Source organism: Perca fluviatilis, chromosome 23 (assembly GCF_010015445.1).
Source record: "Perca fluviatilis chromosome 23, GENO_Pfluv_1.0, whole genome shotgun sequence".
Lineage (NCBI taxonomy): Eukaryota > Metazoa > Chordata > Actinopteri > Perciformes > Percidae > Perca > Perca fluviatilis.
In genome coordinates, this window is record NC_053134.1 from 24,755,543 (window position 1) to 24,766,207 (window position 10,665).

The following is a 10,665-nucleotide window of genomic DNA, read 5'->3' on the forward strand; positions in this document are numbered from 1 at the left end:
AAAAACAAATGATTTCAGAGTACCAGGATACATTACTGCATGTTTGGGTCAGATACTCAGTTCCTATAGAGTCCTGTTCAACATTGAACACATATCTATGTTTTAGTTTGATCATTAAACACACTTTAAATGTCTTGGTCTAAACTGAAGCATATTTTAGATAATTGTTTTTTATCCATCACATTTAGGCTTCTCTGTGTATTCTGTGTGTATTCCTTATAATCAGGGCACGCTATAAAGCACTACCCACATGGAGTGGAGTTAAACTGAATATTTAAATTGTGGTTTAGGGATTTTAAATATTATGAAGGTGTTTGGTTTTTATGTTAATCTGTGTGAATTGATGTGATAATCTGATTATATATTATATATGGGAAACTCTGACTTGGGAATCACTTTGTATTGCATCTATCAAATGAAATAAGAATTGATTACTATAACCATTATGATAACAGTATACTCTAGCCCAGTGGTGTCAAACTCATTTTAGTTCATGGACCACATCCCCCTAATCTGATCTCAAGTGGGCCGGACCATTAAACCACTCCAGAAAGATCAGAAACTGTATCTGCCACAGAGTTACTTGTCAGCTTGATGTTGGCAAACGCAAGTCTCTTCTGCTACGACGGTGTTTTAAGGCCGTTGTAGGAAATAAATAATGTTACAGACCCGGGAAAGAGGGGTAATATTCAGAGAAATAACTCAGAATTTCTAATATTAAAATTGCACATTTATGGAAAAAAAACTCTGATATTCTCTGAGATTAAAGTGGTAAATTTGGAATTGGAATTAATTACTTCTCTGCAATTTTCACACTTTGCAAAGTCATCCAGGGGGCCTGATTGGACCCTTTGGCGGGCCGGTTCTGGCCCTCGGCCGTATGTTTGACACCCCTGCTCTAGCCTATATCACTGTTTCTCACTGTACTCATACTATATAGCTCAACTTGCTTTCTTCAATGTAACCATCACAGTGTGATTAAGATAAACTTTTAATATTGTTGTGTTTTGCTCATAGAGTATTAGATTATTAATATATATTTGGGACTGTAAAGGTAAATCTATCTAATCTAATCTATTAGAACCTTTCAACTGTATCCCTGATGAGACAGGTTGATGACAGATTGTGCCTGCTCTATTTGAAATAAAACTCTTGTTTGTCCTTGTGTGGATTATGATGTATCTTTCATCACTTGTGTTGTCTTCCCGTTTAAAGGTGCTCTAAGGAATGTGACATGTTTTATAGGCTACACCACTTTTTTGTCACATACAGCAAACATCTCCTCACTATCTCCTAGCTGCCTGTCCCCTGAACACACTGTAAAAAATGTGGTTTCTGTAGACATCCCAGGCTCCACAAGCGGCAACAAAAACAAACTGGCCAACATGCACCATCAAACATAACAAACAGTGTTCCAGCCAATAACCGTCAAGAAGGAGTTGTGGGTGGGGGTTGGGGGGTTAGTGCCATGGATGTATTAGTGCGTGGAAGGGAGGGGACGGGATAAGGAGGAGGGAGGGGCGAGCTAGCCTTGTTTTGTTTGACAATATTTTGTCAACAAGAAGTGATGTCACCCAACATTGCTTAGAGCTCCTTTAAATTAAAACTTTATTTCAATGTTTCTTTTTTCGTTTTCAACACTTTTTTTCCAAGTTTTTTGTCACTTTTTAATGTTTTTTTTCCATTTTTTCCTCAAATTTTTGAAACTTTTTGTGACATTTTTGTCACTTTTTTGAACGTTCTTTTGTCTTCTGCATTCGTTTGCATTCTTCAAATGCTATAAAATAGAGTAAAACACTCAAATTCAGTGAAGAGTATACTAACTTGTGAAGAGTGTTGTATGGAACCATCCACGTTATTTTCTTTGACAATGTGGTTGAAAGAAACCCAAATTTGTGATGTAGAAACTTTTTTTAAATTTGACCCGAAGACAACAGGAGGGTTATTCATGGGACATGAAAAAACTTATAATTTTTTTTTTTTAAATGTGTATTAGCAAAGAAAGGCCTTAAAATGATAAAAGGAAAAACAGTCAATCCTGAATGGAAAGAGAAATAAAGGGAAATCTCTCAGTGCTGTTAAGTTGTATCAATGCCAGCACTTAGTCAAGTAGTCTGCAATGATTCAAACTCAAGTAAGAATATAGTTGCTTATTATATTCTTCAGGAAGTATTTTTAATCAATAATTAACCTTAACCTTAAGAGTACTGTCTATTATTAATTCAAAGCATCCTGCAGTATGGAGGCGCAGTGTGGTTTGGGGGCCTCTCAGTTCATCTAAAGGCCAGGATTCTGCGGCTCCTGAGGATTTGTTCCAAATTGGTGGGACGTTCAGTGGAGAACAAGTTCACTGAAAGCCACGTATTGCATACTGTCAGACTGGCTGACAAAATCTCCCAGGACTCTTCCCATGTGTTGCATGGGGAGTACCAACTCCTGCCCTCTGGGAGGCGCTATAGGGTCCCAGACTGCAGAAAGAACAAATATAAATATAAATATTATTTCTTTTATTTTTTTTTATTGAACAACAGTAACAACCATATTTGGCCTGGTACAATAAATGAAATGTCTTCACAGACAACAGACAAGCACCTTACATAAGAGAGAAGAAAGAACACATGAACAAACAAGCAAACAAAGTAAAAAAAAAAAAAAGAAAAAAGGGGGATAACACTAGGATTTTCAGAAAGTTTCACATCCTCTATCAAAGTAGATAAGATTAAGGCATTCTTTTTTTTCATTAACTTTAGAGATAAAAAGTAATGACACAATTCTTTATGAAAAACATTGAAGTTTGGAAGTGTTTTCAGAAATCTATTCTTGTGTATAAAGAATTTCCCAAGAATAATGAATGTGTTAACTGTCGTGCGCTTCATTTTTCATAAACATTCCAAAAATTATATTTTCCTTTGTAAATACAGGCAAATCTTCAAATTTAGGAAATAACCAGTAATGCAAATCCTCCCAGAAGGTATAGGCAAATTTACATTCATAAAACAGATGTTCTGTTGTTTCAATCTGATCAGCACAAAACGAGCAGCAGTTCACATCAAATCCGAATCGACATCTTAAAAAAAAAAAAAAAAGGGTACACTCCATTAAAAATTTGAAAATGCACTTCCTTTGCTTTTGGTGCAACTGGAAGTTTAAGAAATTTGGTTCTTAACATTTTAACTTCAGTGCTGGAAAAATATTGAAAAATTGAAATTTTATTTGAAGAATAAGGATATAATTCTTTCACAAAGGCTTTCCGAATTGTAATATTGGGTACATTTATGTGAGTAAGAGAAACTCCATTCATCAAAAGCATAGGAAGACATGGGGTAACAATACTTTGAGAAGCGTTGAAAGACATCTGGATTATAGCTTGTGGTATTGCTTTGATACTGTTATCGTACTGTTTTTTGTCAAATAAATCGAATTTGGAACAGAGAGTCTCAAAAGACATAATGACTCCGGTATTGTCTAAAATATGCATTACAGACCATATACCTTTCTCCCACCAATTATTGTAAAATAAAGACTTATTCCTAAATAGCACATATCTACAGTTCCACAAAGGAATGTTATGAGGACTGAAATTATGTTTGTAGATCATTTTCCAGTAAAGTAAAACCTGTTGATGAAATGCTGATAACTTAACAGGGAGTTTTTTAAGGTCATAATCACATCTAAGGAGGAGATTGACGCCTCCTAATTTTTTAAAAATTTGTCTGGGAATATGAAACCAAAAACTATTTTCATTTTTTAAAAAGGATCTTAGCCAATTAATTTTAATAGTACCATTAATACATTCAATGTCGATTGCTTTTAGCCCTCCTTCATCATCCTCTTTAACCAATATTCCTTTTCTAATGTAATGTGTTTTTCTTTTCCAAATAAAATTGAAATTGGCTTGATTTATAGCTTTTATTGCATTCTTAGGAAATGAGATTGAGTAAGCAGGGTAAATGAGTCTAGAAATGCATTCCATTTTTGTAAGAAAAATTCGGCCAATGATAGAAATGTCTCTTTGAGACCACAAATTCAGATAAGTTTTACACTTATCTATATTATTACAGATGTTGAGATTATTAAGTGAGGCACTATCCTTTGTAATGTGCATACCTAGGTATTTAACGGTATCTTTAACAGGAATATTATAAAAGGTTGACAGAGTGGAGTTATGAATTGCTAATAATTCACATTTTTTCAGATTTAACTTTAAACCAGAAGCCCTAGAGAAGAGCTCTACAGTTTGGAGAATTTTTGGAACTTGGTTAATGTTTTTCATGAAAATGGTCGTGTCATCAGCCAATTGGCTAATGACTAACTGTTTCCCAAACACCATCAATTTTTCAAAATCAGACTGTTTTATTAGAATGGAAAGCATTTCTGCTGCAGCAATAAAGAGCAGAGGTGAAATGGGACAACCTTGTTTTATTCCTCTATCAATTGGAAATCTTGAAGATGTACCCTGAGGTAAAATAACTGAGCTATTAGTGTCCTTATAAATTAATTTGACAAAATTAATAACATTTTCTCGCAATCCATATAATTCTAAAGTGCGAAACATAAAATTGTGTTCAACCGTGTCAAAAGCTTTAAAAAAATCTAAAAACAAAATAAAACCTTCATCTTCAATTAAATAATTATAATCCAGTAAATCGAGCACAAGCCTTATATTATTGTGAACTGAGCGTCCTTTTAGAAAACTCTAAAATAGTGTCTCTAAAAAAAGTGTCTCTGAAATAATCTGTGAAATTCCAATTTTTAACCTGTTTGCATAAATATGAGTTAAAATTTTATAGTCATTATTAAGTAGGGTTATAGGCCTAAGGTTGTCTATTAATTTAGAATTTTTCCCAGGTTTGGGTATGAGAGTAATAATCCCTTGTTTCATAGTGGATGGAAGAATGTGGGATTCAGAGATTTCTTTTAACATATGAAAAACAAGGTCTTTAATATTCTCCCAGAAATGCCTATAGAAGTTACTCGTTAAGCCATCTGAACCAGGCGACTTGTCTAAAGATAAACAATTCATGGCTTTTTCAACTTCAAGCATACTAATATCTGCATCACAACTATTTTTAAAACTCTCATCTACTTTGGGGATCCAATCTTTAATAAGATCAAAGAAGGCATCAGCATCTGAGTATGAATAAGAGGAGGAATAAAGTTTACTGTAGAAACTATAAATTTCCTTAGAAATCTGATCAGGATTTGTGCATTCTTGGTTATTGATTAGCAAAGATTTAACACCATTACGCTCTTGTCTCTTTTTCTCTAATCTACAAAAGTATGCAGAGCTCCTTTCACCCTCCTCTATCCACTTCGCCCTCGATCTTATATATGCTCCTTTGGCTTTATCAACATATATTTGGTCTAGTGAAGATTGTAAAAGAATAAGTTTTTGTTTGTTAATTTCACTTAAAGAAGGTCTATTACAAATACTGTTTATTTCTTTAATAATTTCAAATTCTTTTTTTCTGGAATTCCTGCTTAATAATTTACCTGAAGATATAGAGATCTGACGCACCTTATATTTTAAATACTCCCATTTTTCCCTATACGTTGTAAACTGTGAATCTCCAGTAATATTATTAATTGTAGCTATAATTTTTTGACAAAATATTTCACTGTTTAGAAGATTTGAATTGCATTTCCAGTATCCTTTTGGCCTTTGATATGTATTAGCAGATTTAAGAATAAGTTTAACCATACAGTGGTCAGTTAAAGGGGCAGCAGAAACTGTAGAGCTTGGTTCCAGACCAGATCTAAAATCAGAGACCAGCCAGAAATCTAATCTAGACTTCACAGAGCCATCAGGTTTAAACCAAGTGAAGACTTGGGTACAAGGGTTTTTAGTCCGCCACGCATCTATCAAATTAAACGCACTACAAAAATTAAGCAATATGGAATTGTAATGATGTCTTGCATATTTTGAGGGAGATCTATCAAGCCAGTCATCTTTTACCATATTAAAATCACCTCCGAAGATAAAGTTTTCAGTTGGATACCTTTTACCTAAATCTTTTACAACTCTAATAACATCATCAATCATTATTTTGTTTTGGTTTGGATTATTATATCCATATATATTTCCCAGAATCAAGAAACTATCCTCTATTTCAAAAATGCATATTATCCAATGACCACAACTGTCCTTGGCAATGGTTAATATTTTCCCAGGAAAGTTGTTTAAAAGTATAGCAACGCCTGCTGACCTATTAGAACCATGAGAGAAAAGTATTTTATCTCCCCATTGGTTTGACCAAAACTTTTCATCAATATCAAGAGAGTGAGTTTCTTGGAGAAAAAAGCATTGTGCCCTTTCATTTTTACAAAAAAAGAATACTGATTTCCTTTTAACAAAATCTCTTAGACCCCTAGTGTTAAGTGAAACATAAGAAAACATCTGGTTATGAGAAAAACATAAAAAAGAGATTAAGAAAAAGAAGTAAAGAAAGGGTTTAGATTTCTTGAGGTAAACAGATTTGCAAGGCCCCTATCTATCGATCATTATTATGTGATCAGGATAATTATAAAACAACCCTTTTTTTTAAGTTAAGGATCTAAAGTGAACAGACTTTAAAGGCTTATTTGAAGTTTCCTTTGTTTAAAAACGTGACTTTTTTATCCTTTTTCTAAAGCTTTAAAGAAAACCCTGATGTTGAATTAACAAGCTAACATTAAGGATTTTTTTTTTTCATTTTTACCTCCCTTCTTTAGTGATTATTAACTGAGAACTCACTAATGTAATAATGCCCTTTTAACTGAACAGATATTTCTACAGAAAAAGAAATTTCGGTTAGGACAGAACCTATCAATATGAAGGCTGAGCTGAGGTATAAATCTCAATCTGTTAGATTGAGAGATTTATGACATGCCTTTGACCAAAGCACTGTCTAAACAACCCGGTTACCGTTGATGTAGCCCACATGTCCTCGGTAATACACATTGTGGCCTGCCGCCCTGGCCTGCTCCATCTTCGGCCATGCAGCTGCACGAGCCTCCCTGTCGGCTTTGCAAAAGTCTTGCTTGAAATGAATCCCCAGATCCTTGCAAACCTTAGAGTTTTTGGACAGCTTCCAGATGGTGTCACGGTGGAATCTCATGGTGAATTGGATAATAACCTGACGGTCTCTCCCTCTTCTCTTTTTCTCCGATCCGGTGCACAGTATCGGACTACCGAATCCATCGATGTGTCCCACTGCGCGGACTTAGACAGGATACTCTTCACAACATCTCGGGTGTTTTCGTCAACTTTTTCTTTCAAACCATGTATTTTAAGGTTCCAGCGTCTCTTGTAACGCTCCGCCTCCGTGACCTTATCTTTCAGCTCCTCGTTATCCTTTACGAGATGGGGCATTTCTTTTTCTATCGCTTGAATCTTGACCTTGCACTCTTTAATCTCAGTGGCATTCAGCTCCACAAGTCTGGTAACATTAGCCACCATGACAGTTTTCTCTTAGCTGGTCACCGAAGCGGTCAATTCTGGAGGTGAGCTTTTCTATAGCATCAACAAGGGACGCGTTTGGCACTTCAGACGAATCCTGTGGGGTTTTACCTTCGAAGGAGGCACTGCACCTTTCGTTGGAGTTGGAGGGGAATTTGTTCTCTTTGTCCCACCACCACTGGTTGAAACATCCATCTGCGCATAACCGTGCTCCGTGTTTGCTTGGCCTGTGGTAACGTTAGCGGCTGATCTAACATCTGACTTTCCGTATGGCATTTTCTGTTAAAACTTCGATAGGACTTGAAATATCTGGAATAAAGAGTTTCAAACTCTTATTAAAAAGTTCAGTTAACTGTTTTGAACCTTTAAACTAATCACATTGAATTTTTAAGTGAAAAATTCCGGGGCAGGTGAACGAGAGCTTAGAAAGTGCTGCTTGCCCGTTCCGCCATCTTGCCGAATCCACAAATATAAACACTCATTTGTTCCTCTGTCGATATCTCTGCTGAATCAACACAGGAAAGCAAAGAAGTGATAGTTCCCCCTCCAATTTTTTATTTTATCTATTTTTACCTTTGTCTATATATGTATGGTTATTTATGACCACTCTTGTAGGGCAGCCCCCCCCCTCATATTAATTAAGTATCTATGTTTTATTGATGTATCTATGTTTTTAGCTTTTGTTTTTAGGTCGTTGTGTGGTGATTGTTGGAGCTTTTATTGCAAGACAAATTTCCGTGTACACGGACAATAAAGTGCTATCTATCTATCTATTTAAACAAAATATCATTTTGACAGAGAGAAACACTGTCACTAACTTTGCGTCGAGGCGATGCAGACCGCAAGGACTGTGATAGGTCAACTGGTCCTGTGTGTTGATAGTCGGTGTTTCAAGCAGCCTACTGTGGGGAGTAGCAACATGCTAGTTCACTGACATCAGCTTTGCAAATAAACTCAGACATATTTTGGTCACAATGACGGGGTTATCCGTTTGTAAAGTGTCTATATGTCAGTAACGTTTTGAAATTAGCCCTTCGCCAGCAAGCAGTACTTTGTGGGCAGTTGTGCTAAAGTTTGCTTGCTAACATCTAGATAGATCCTTTTATTAAAATACTAAAACACACACAAACTACACACAGCTGCACGCAGCAGGCTGCCGCCTCACCGGCACCATCTTATCTGTAAACATAACATAAACTGGCTGGCAGACACCTCAAATATAATAACCTCAGACTTATCACCCCCTAGGGTTGTGGTGGTGAAATGCACTGCGATGCAGAGCAACCCAGACGCAGAACTCCGAAAGGGTCACGACGCCATAGCTACGGCGTGGAGTTGATGCAGAAGCATAAAACAGCCTTTACCCAAGCGTTAAGCAACAACCATGGAGCCAGTGATGGCTCTGTGTCTTCCTGAGTGTGTAATGTATACAGTGTTATACCAAATTAGTTGACTTTACTAGAAATCTGCGTGGAAACCCGTTACCTTAAACTAGGGTGACCAGACGTCCCGGTTTGACCGGGACAGTCCCGATTTTCAATTGTTTGTCCCGAGTCCCGACAAAAGCCTGTCGGGACGCTAAAATGTCCCGGTTTACACCAGGAGCGTAGTCAGCCGATTTTGCCGGGTCTTCAGCCCCGAATTTTTTGAGTTTAGCCCTGAATGTAACTTTGTCCAGTTTATTTTTCCGAGGCGATTAGAACGGGCAGCTACGTGCGGGGTCCGACCATGCTGTATTTGTTGCTATCACCCTTATATACTGTCTATGCTATCACCTAGCAACTGTCTCTCCGTGAGGAAAGACGGGTGAAGTTTTGGGAGGAATCAAATCCAAATCAGTGTAATACATTGATGCCATCAACACAAAGTTTAGGAGCGCAATAGTAATGATTTAGTTTGAGGTTCCTGTGACGTGACTTTTCCAGTCTACGGTTCAGACTCAGACACACAGAGCTCTGAAGCAGACCTGCTTGTGTCCACGCGCTCGGCTCAGCTGTGGGCATGCTGCGGTAGATGTGTTGCGTTTAGTGCTCCGTGTATTTCTGTACTTTCCGTTTTCCACCTCCGATGTAGAGCAGCGTTCAGTTACTTCTCTAGCTGAACTATTTGTCTCATTCAGAGACCAGAGACCCAAACGGGACTCTCTGTCTGTCAGAAGGTATCGTATCTACCGTATCAGCAGAGCAATCACGTAATGCACAGCAGCAGACTATTGTGCAGGTATAGATTAGTTTCTGAAATATAGTGACTTTATTCTTGTAATAGCCTACTAACCTAACTTTATTTTTCTCAAAATGTCACGACTCATCGTCTCCTCCAAATCACAGAGAACACAGATAAACTGTACTTTGAAGGTGCACAAAGTTTTGGAAATGAGCAGAAATCTTGCTCAAACACATCTGAAATATTACAGTCCAGTGGTCTATTATAAATTAAAATGAATTAATGTATCATTGAGGTGAATAATTGTCATATGCACATTTAAGTATGGAGGAAATATTTATTCCTAATTCAAACTGAAAGTCCAAAGAGAAATTGAAAGTCCAAAGAGAAAACAAAGCAAGATCAAATTAAAAATATTATTTTTTAATAAAAATTATTTTTAATTGTCCATTTGGCTTTGGCTTTTGAATTTAATATTTGGCTTTTGAATTTGAATTTAACATTGGCTTTTAATTTTCATTTAATATTTGGCATTTCAATTTAACATTGGCTTTTAATTTTCATTTAATATTTGGCTTTTGAATTTAACATTGGCTTTTAATTTTCATTTAATATTTGGCATTTCAATTTAACATTGGCTTTTAATTTTCATTTAATATTTGGCTTTTGAATTTGAATTTAACATTGGCTTTTAATTTTCATTTAATATTTGGCATTTCAATTTAACATTGGCTTTTAATTTTCATTTAATATTTGGCTTTTGAATTTGAATTTAACATTGGCTTTTAATTTTCATTTAATATTTGGCTTTTGAATTAGAATTTAACATTGGCTTTTAATAAAAATATTATTTTTTAATAAAAATTATTTTTAATTGTCCATTTGGCTTTGGCTTTTGAATTTAATATTTGGCTTTTGAATTTGAATTTAACATTGGCTTTTAATTTTCATTTAATATTTGGCATTTCAATTTAACATTGGCTTTTAATTTTCATTTAATATTTGGCTTTTGAATTTAACATTGGCTTTTAATTTTCATTTAATATTTGGCATTTCAATTTAAC